This window comes from Prionailurus bengalensis, chromosome D1 (assembly GCF_016509475.1).
Source record: "Prionailurus bengalensis isolate Pbe53 chromosome D1, Fcat_Pben_1.1_paternal_pri, whole genome shotgun sequence".
Taxonomy (NCBI): domain Eukaryota; kingdom Metazoa; phylum Chordata; class Mammalia; order Carnivora; family Felidae; genus Prionailurus; species Prionailurus bengalensis.
In genome coordinates this window covers 22854035-22863747 of record NC_057346.1, presented here as the reverse complement: position 1 = coordinate 22863747, position 9713 = coordinate 22854035, and the positions used below count along the sequence as shown (strand labels likewise).

Below are 9713 nucleotides of genomic sequence, written 5' to 3'. Positions count from 1 at the left end.
TCTATTCCAAGTATGCATTCTGAAATTGGAAAAGTAAACACAGGAAGGTTCAGGGACCCATTGGACCCACTGTGAAATTGACCTGAGCTCAAACTCCATCGATCACCTGACCTTCCTGAGCCCCTGCTCTGATTGGTTTTGGGTCTCCTGGAATTAGTGTCAATTCAGACCCAGTTTCTAGTAATCCCTGAAAGGTCTGAATATTTCCTGTTCCCCACTTCACAGTTACCCTGGTAAAAGGCAGTAGGTCCCTTTGAGCAAGGCTGGGAGGAATAATGGCAGTATACATTTTCAATAATGTACTTCAAGAAGAAGGAGACACCCCCTTCATTCAAAGGATTCTGAGTCTGTAAACTTGCTCAAGTCAATGAACGATTGAGGAGTCCCTGATCCTGTTTTTATGATTCAAGTTAGACTTTTGTTCACCGGTGTAGAACTTTCCTGCTTGTATAGAACAGGTAAGAATTTATTAGATTTTCTATCTATTTCACTTGTAGGAACACTATAATTAACTAGCCAAAGCTATAAGTCTGTGTAAGTCAAACTATCAGATTGCTGCTTTGGCTCTCTTGTCCCTTGCAGTAACCAGGCCCACCTTGCTGATGGTGTTGGGGTGTCACCACTTGGCTTCTGCCACCCTGGGGTCCAATTTGTCCCAATGCATTTAGGTTTTCTAGTTGTGACTGCAGTTTCTACTGTAAGTTCTGTCCTATAAGAGAAGGGTGATCATAGAGCTCCTCAAGGATGCTGGGGCTCCCCTCACAAATTTATTTGTCAAAGTAGTGGTGAGAAGACGTACATCTGAGCACCCCCCATCTCCCCCCCTCACCCCCCACCAAACCCTGTGGGTAAGTAAGTCTTAAATCACAATGCACTCTGACATTCCAATCTCCCTCCTTTGAATCCCTTCCTCTAACTGCCTTTCTAACTCCCAAACTGCAAAATTAAATGCACAATCTCTGTTTAGTGTGCCCTTATCAATAACTTCAGCCTGATCCAACTTTATGTTCCTTCCATCATTATCCCATACCCTTAGTATCCATTTCCACACATGTGCCCCAGATTTCTGCTTGTATGGATTATAAAAATCAAATACTTCTTTCTTTTGGAGTATAGCACATGGGTCACCTCACCTTAAGTGGCCTGCTAGGACTTGATTCTAGTTCTAGGTCTAGAAGCAAAGGGGTATGGTGGGGTGGATCCTGAGGAGAATCTGTATTATCTTGTAAGGCAGCTGCCTCAGGGGTGGCCATTATAGTTTCCTCAGTCAATGCAGGGTTAATCCCCTCAGATGGGGGTGGAACAGCTGACACTACTGGAAATGAGGATACTGCTGCCACTGGGTCTGGGGAGGCCAGTGCCACTGCAGTTGGGTGAAACACTTCAGCTGAGGGTGGGGAAGTCAGTTCCCCTGGGGACAGGGAGGAGTCTTCCACCAGCAGAGAAGACTCTTCAAAATTTAGCAGTTTGATGTCCCCACCTCCATCATTCTAACTTATTCTTTCTCAATTAATGACCTCTTTGTAACAGTAGAGCCTTTGAAAGACCAGGAGTTCAAGTTACATCGTAATGCAGCCACTTGTAGGATGAGGGTCTGCATTTGATTTTCAGCAATTTCAGCCCTGCAGCTAGAGGAGATAAAAGGTCTCCTTTGGGGCACACATGAAGTTCTCAGTCATTTCTGTGGCCCAGGACCTGGACATTCAAATCTCTGAACTCATCCTTTTCTTTCCCCACGTTGTCTAGTGATCTTGGGAGCAACTAACCAATCTTATCCTATTTGTTAGTTTTCTGAAACTGTTTGAAAGTACACATAGCCATTTTAGTCTTGTTTCTTATAAGTAATTAATGAGTGCCCAGTGGAGATATTTTGCTTATCTTTATTGCCAGATTATGCAATCAACTATCTTTGCACTCTTTACTACTGGAAATAGTGTCCTTAGTGTCTTTAAATCTAATCAGATTAGAGGGGCACCTGGGTGACTCAGTTGGTTAAGCGTCTGACTTTGGCTCAGGTCATGATCTCACAGTTCATGGGTTCGAGCCCCGCATCGGGCTCTGTGCAGACAGCTTGGAGCCTGGAGCCTGCTTAGATCCTGTCTCCTTCTCTCTCTGCCTCTGCCCTGTTTGTGCTCTCTCTCTCTCTCAAAAATAAATAAACATTAAAAACATTTTTTTTTAAATCTCATCGGATTGGAGAGCCAATTTCAGAAACCCCAGAACTAATTCAGAATACTCATCTTTACAGTTCTGCTTCTTTAGAATCACCGTCAGTACCAAAATCTTTTTTTTTACTAAAAAAATTTTTAATGTTTATTTTTGAGACAGAAACAGAGTGCAAGTGGGAGAGGGACAGAGAAAGAGGGAGACACAGAATCCGAAGCAGGCTCCAGGCTCCAAGCTGTCAGCACAGAGCCCAACATGGGGCTTGAACCCACGAACCGTGAGATCATGACTTGAGCCAAAGTCGGATGCTTAATCGACCAAGCCACCCAGGTACCCCAGTACCAAAATCTTTATTAGTCAGAGAAGCAGATCTAGTAAGGAGATTCATACAGATGTGTATGTATATGTTATATTTATATAGAAGCCATATTTATAACTTTAAAAATATATAATTATTTATTTATTATAGGAATTGGTTCATGTGATCATGGAGGCCAAGAAGTCCCACAATTAGTCATCTGCAAGCTGGAGAACCCGGCCAGTGGTGCAATTCAATCTGAGTCCAAAGGCCTGAGAACCAGGATCTTCGATGGCTGTACTGGTTTAAGCCAGGAGAGCAAATTTGCCCATCTGCATTTTTGTTCTTTTCAGGCCTTCAATGGATTGGATGGTGTCTACCCTCATTTGTGAAGGTGATCTTCTTTACTCAGTCTACTGATTCAAATGCTACTTTCTTCTGGAAACATCCTCACAGATGCACCCAGACAGAATGTTTTACCAGCTATCTGGGTACCCCTTAGCCCAGCCTAGCTGACACTAAAATTAACCATCACACCTACCGCCTTCTCCCATATCCTGCCATCTTAATTTTACATCCCAGTCTTCTCTCCTGAGCTACATGATCACATAGCTACTGTCTACTTGCCATTTTTACTTGAATGTCTCACTTTACTTTCAGATATAATATGTACAAAATTGAATTACCTCCCTTCTTCATGCCACAATGACAGAATTCCTCAGCGAGGGGATTTCTCCCTGTGAGTGATGACACTTACACTCAGTTGCACATACCAGATACCTGAGAGTCATTGATATCCACCCTTTTCTCCATTCTAGTAGATCACCTACAATCTACCCAAAGTATAGCTCAGACGCTTCCATTTTCCCTTATTTATTTTTGAGAGAGAGAGAGAGAGAGAGAGAGAGAGAGAGAGAATATGAGCGGGGGAGGGGCAGGGAGAGAGGGGGCAGGGGATCCCAAGCAGGCTCTGCACTGACAGCTGTGAGCCCGATGCGGGGCTCAAACCCACGAACCGCCAGATCATGACCTGAGCCGAAGTTGAAAGCTCAGTTGACTGACCCACCCAAGTGCCACCATCCTTCTCTCTCTTAATGTTGCCGTCCCCAGAGCTCATCTGTGACCACCTGTGATTTTTGTATTTATGTTCCAGTATTCTCTTTGGTTTGTTCATAGCACGTAAACACACTTCATAATTATTCTTTTACTTACTTGCATATTCATTTCTTGAGAGTGGGAACCATGACTATCATATTTGTCATTGTTTTCCCAGCTCCTAGGACAGTGCCTAGTACTCAGAGGTAGGATTACTAGATATTTGCTGCATGAATGAGAGCATTGAGGCAGAGCCTCTGCTTCTCTGTCGAAAGGAACCAGCAAGAGCAGCCTCATTCTGTGGCAATCACAACATTACCCAGCAGGGGGAGGGGGGGTGCATACCAGACAAAGTGTGTCAGAGGGACCATGTCTACTGGAGTCTCCATTGGGCTGGTGGAGGAGGCTCCCTGTTCTGGTTGTCATCTTAGGACTTTAACTCCAACTGCTGTAATCACACAAACTGGTAACTGTAAACTGATTACCTTGAAAATATGTGGTTTGAGGGAGCTTTGGAGGATGGCAAGATCATCAACTTCTTTTTATATTCCTGTATTTTCTTTAAAACTTTATTTAAAGAGAGAGAGTGTGCATGTGCACGAGCAGGGGGAGGGGTAGAGAGCAAGAGGGAGAGAGAGAATTCCAAGCAGTCTCTGTGCTATCAGCACAGATGTGGTGCTCGATCTCATGAACCATGAGATCCTGACCTGAGTGGAAATCAAGAGTCAGATGCTTAGCCAACTGAGCCACCCAGGCACCTCTTTACATTCCTGTATTATTTAAAATTTTATAACAGGCATATGTTACATTATGATTTAAAATTTTTATAGAAGTTTAAATAAATATGTTTAAAAATAACGCACTTGGTTAAAAACTAAAACGTATTTGGTTGAGAAATGATGCTGCACGATTAATTTCTGAATGTGCTTTTCAGTGGTTCCAAGAGATTTGGCTTCAAAGACAGAATATTCTTTTGAGCAGAGTAAGACTGAGTCAGACTTCTTTCTTCATTTGCTCTTTTCTTCTTAATCTTCTATTCTGTGATTTTTCTATGCCATGATAGCTTCATTTGCTTTTGGTTTTGATTTGTCTTATTCTAATTTGTGATGGAATACAGGTTATCTCCTTGTAAAAGGAAAATTACTGATACTCTGGATGTGACTGCTATGTGAGATTAGATATAATCAGAGTCACCTATATGTACATAGGTAGGTAGTGACCAGGTTTGTAAGGCCCCAAGCCTCTGTCAGAAAGGGTTAGAGAAGAGGGGAATATGAAGATAGCTTATAAACTCACAACTCAGACATGTAGTGTTTTGTTAAAGGATGTATATTCTCATCTAGAAACAGAAAGAAGGTCTGTAGCACTTAGGTTTGGGTTCTGTCTTAGATCTAGAACACCAGCTGTTATAGCAGACTTTCCTGGGACCTCAGCTAAAATCCTGAGACAGGCAGCAGGGCAGAGCATCTGCCTTTGATCCTTGCCACAGAATACTGAAAATTTCATGTTTCCAGGGGTACAGGGCCAGTGCCTGAGAAGGAGGATTTGAACTTTGGCTAGGCACCATTACCAAGGTATTTCGAGTGACAGGGAAAGAGAAGGCAAGTAACCAAATGTGTTCAGATGATGTAGATATGAGTATGGAAATGATGTCATTAAGAACAGCTAACATCTGTGGAGAAATTCTGACGTACCAGTCGCTGTAGCAAGCTCTTTAGGGGTATATTATCTCGTGTAATTATTACCACAGTCCTAAGATGGTATTATCCTGTTTTATAGATGAGGAAATAGGGGCACAGAAGCCACACATCTACTAAATGAGGAGTGGAGTTTGAAGTTAGGAATTATGCCTCAAAAACTCACTCTTGTACCTTCCACTCTCACTATACTCCTTTCTGCCACACATGTCTGATATCATCTCTTAGGTCAGACCCAAGCTCAAATGCCAACAAATAATGTAAATTAGATTTAATTAGTTGTATCTGGGAGAAAATATAGAGTAGTGGAGGCTGTAAGAAACCGGGTGACCCTAGTTGGAAAGGACATCAGGTTCTGGTGGAGTTCTGGTGGATTGTAGCCATGGGGTATTTCGGGTTCAGTATTGACAAATCCTTGATGCTTAAAAATACCACATGTGTGCTGTAAAATATCTAGGAATCTGGATATTTATGTGAATTCTTCTTGTATTTCTTATTTAAAAAATTTTATTATTATAAAACTAATGTGCCATGCAGATCTAACAAAGCACATCTGGTAGCAAAATGTGAAAGCTGGAAAAGGGAGGCCATTTATTTTTACTTCCTCTCAATCACACATACCCTTCTATGACAGAGTAGACCTGGACATCATAGTCTTATAGGACAGTCATTCTGTACCATGAAGGAATTTTCACTGAGTTCCCCAGTTTTAGTTGTTGGATTGTTAAAGGAGGAGCCAAAGAGAATTTACAAATCCCTTTTCTTTTCCTTTCTTCCCAGAACAATTATCTGGCTTCTAAAACTGTTGTCTTCTACATAATCTCATTTTGAATGTCAATCTTTGAGTATTATCTCCTGACTTTGTTCTGCTCTCCTTGTGAAACAAATACCAATTCACCCATGGGCAATAAAGTTGGCTATTGCAGGAGCCAAAAGTAAAATAAATTTTATTCTTTTTTATTCTTTCTCCCAGGCTCAGAAGCCTCAGGACCTGTGTGCAGGACCTCAGTGCCTAGGCGATGTCTATCTACCTTAGCTCCTGTCAAGAAAGCTAAGCTTAAGAGGTTGGCTGGGAAAATGGCAGAGCAGAAGGACCATAAGCTTGCCTTGTCCCACAGATACAACTAGATAACACTCTCATCAGCATAAATCACTCAGAAAAATGATCCGAAGACTGGCAGAACAAACTCCAAAATTAAAATTAGGCCACATCAAAGAAGGTAAGAAGGGCAAAGATGCAGTCTGGGAGTGAAATGGATCATGACCACACACGGTGGGGAGGGAGCTGGTGGCACAGAGAAGGGCAAAAGACAGACGTTCACACTGAAGAGCCCATGAGCAGGGAGGACATTTGCCTTTGAAAGCAAGAGGGGCTGAATTTCATGAGTTTTTATAACCAGCAGGACTTAAAGCTTGGAATCTTAAAAATTGGTGGGCTTGGCTCTGGGAGATCCCAGAGGGTTTTAGGAAATGTAATCCCTATCCTTAAAGAGACAGCATGACAAACAGCCTGTGCAGATACACTGTAGGACCAGGACTTGGGAAAATGCTGGGAGAAGATGAGAGGGAGAGTGTTTGCTCATCTCAGAGCATGACCTGGAGAGACCCCTCCAGGAACAAAGGAGCTAGCAGCATCATTTCCCTCCCCTGCTGCTCAGGACAAACACACAGCCACCCGCAGGAACCAGCAGGGCTGGGACACTCACTACCTAACTTGCTTACGTCAAGCAGTGCTTGCTTCAGCAGATCTGCCCTTCCCAGTCATGCCTGCCTCAGTCTTGGTGCTGTGGGCCCTTCTCATGCAAACCCTGCCAGTACCACATCTAACCTGTGTGTATTGCGGGACCTTAATTCTGGCAGTGGCAGGGGCAGGTCTCATTTTGTAAGCAGACCACCACACACCTTGCTAAAATGCACCCCACCCCTGCTGGGGACCAATAGACAAAGAGAGCCTCTGTAGACAATGGTACTGAAGGAAAAAGAGGCAAAACTCAAAAGCAGAGCACATGCAACACACATAGGAGACACTCCCTGAAGCGCCAGGCCCTGAGGAACATGGGACACTGCATTGCAGGGCACTACAGGACTTCTTTATAAGGCTGTTATTGTTAAGAGCAAGAGAAGTGGCTGACTTTCCTAACACACAGAAACAGACACAGAAAGTTAGACAAAATGAGACAGAGAAATATGTCCCAAATGAAAGAATAGGAGCAAACCACAGCGAGAGACCTAAGCGAAATGGACATGAGTAATATGCCCGATAAGAGAATTTAAAATAATGGTTATAAAGATACTCGACTGGAGAAGAGTGGAAGACATCTGTGAGACCCTTAACACAGATATAAAAAAGAACCAATCAGAGATCAAGAACACAATAAATGAAATTTAAAATACACTTGAGGCTCGCTCTCTCTCTCTCTCTCTCTCTCTCTCTCAACATAAACAAATAAATAAACTTAACAAAAATTTTTTTATAAAGGGGGCACTTGGGTGACTCAGTCGGTTAAGCATCCAACTCTTGGTTTGGGCTTAGGTCATGATCTCACAGTTTGTGAGTTCAAGCCCCGCTTCAGGAAAGCTATCCTAGGTTCTCCTTTTGCTGCTTATGCTTTGCCACCATGGTCACCACCAAAAGCAGTCCCCAAGCAGGGTTCTTTCTCCCTCTCTCTCTGCCCCCTCCCCTGCTTATGCTCTCTCTCTCTGTCTCTCAAAATAAATGAATAAATAATACACTTGATGGAATAAATAGTAGACTAAATGAAGCAGAGGAACAAATTAATGATCTCTAAGACAGAGTAATGGAAAATAACTAAGCTGAGCAAAGAAGAGGAAAGAAAATTATGCAAATTGAGAATACTCTTAGGGAACTCAGTGATTCTATCACACATAGTAACATTCACATTATAGGGATCTCAGAAGAAGAAGAGAGAGAAAAGGGAATAGGAAATTTATTTGAAGAAATAATAGCTGAAAACTTCTCTAATCTGGGGAAGGAAATAAGAGGCACGGAGATTCCCCCCAGAAATTCAACCCAAGGAGGTCTACACCAAGACATATAATAATTAAAATAGCAGAAAGTAATGACAAATAAAAACATTTTTAAAGCAGCAAGAGAAGTAGTTACATATGGGAAAACCCTATTAGGCTATCAGTAGATTTTTCAGCAGACAGTTTTCAGGCCAAAGGGAGTGGCATAATATACTCAAAAGCACCGAGAGAGAAAAATCTGCAGCCAAGAATACTCTATCCAGCAAGGTTATCATTCAGAGTAGAAAGAAAGATAAAGAGTTTCTCAGACAATAACTATTAGAGTTCATGACCAATAAACCAGCCCTACAAGAAATATTAAAAGAGACTCTTTGAGTGGAAAGACCGTAAGTGAGAGTATGAAAAGTAGAAACAAAATCAGTGAAAACAAGTACTTCTCTAAAAATCAGCCAAGAGATTCATAAAATAAAAGGAAGTAAATATCTATAGGTATAGGACATATATTTAAAATGTGGGAGGGAGAAGAGTACAGAATGTGTTAAGAGTACAGACGGTTAAGTAACCATCAACTTAATATAAACTGCTATATGCAGAAGAGCTTAAGTACACACCTAATGGTAACCACAAATCAAAAACCACTAATAGATACATAAGAATAAAGAGAAAGGAATCCAAGTGTATCACTAAAAAAGTCAACTTATCATGAGAAGAGAGCAAGGGAGAAAGGATTAGAGAAAATCTATAGAAAAAAAAAAAACACTGAACAAGTAACTAAATAGCACTAAATACATACCTATCAGTAATTAGTTTGAATGTTAGTGGACCAAATGGTCCAACCAGAAGACACAGGGTGACAGAATGGATAAAAAAAAACAAAACAAAACAAAAAACAAGACCTGTCTATAGGCTGCTTACAAGAGATTTATTTCAGACCTACAGACACCTGCATATTGGAAGTGAGGGGTTGGAGAAACATTTTTCATACAAATGGATGTCAAGAGAAAGCCAGAGTAGCAATAGTTTTATCAGACAAAATAAACATTAAAACAAAGACTGTAACAAGAGACAAAGAAGGACACTGTATAATAATAAAAGGGACAATCCAACAAGAGAATATAACAATTATAAATATTTATGCACCCAACATGAAAGCACCCCAATACATAAAAACAGTTACTAACAAACAAAGGAAATAATAGATAATAATATAATAATAGTAGGAGACTTGAACACCGCACTTACATTGATGGGCAGATCATACAAACAGGAAATCAACAAGGAAACAGTGGCTTTGATTGACACACTGGACCAGATAGATTTAACAGGTATATTGAGAACAGTCCATCCTATAACAACAGAATACACATTCTTTCCAAGTGCACACAGAACATTCTCCAGAATAGATCACATATTAGGTCACAAAACAAGCCTTAACAAATTCAAGAAAATCAAAGTCATACTATGCATCT

At 41.3% G+C, this 9713-nt stretch overlaps 1 long non-coding RNA gene across 1 annotated transcript; it reads left to right on the top strand.

The window, feature by feature from the left end:
* The first annotated feature begins 2635 nt into the window (after positions 1-2635).
* Positions 2636-7651, top strand: LOC122483119. The gene is made up of 2 exons (XR_006297307.1): positions 2636-2858; positions 6230-7651. It is a non-coding gene; the product is annotated as an uncharacterized LOC122483119 (long non-coding RNA).
* Positions 7652-9713: the final 2062 nt, after the last annotated feature.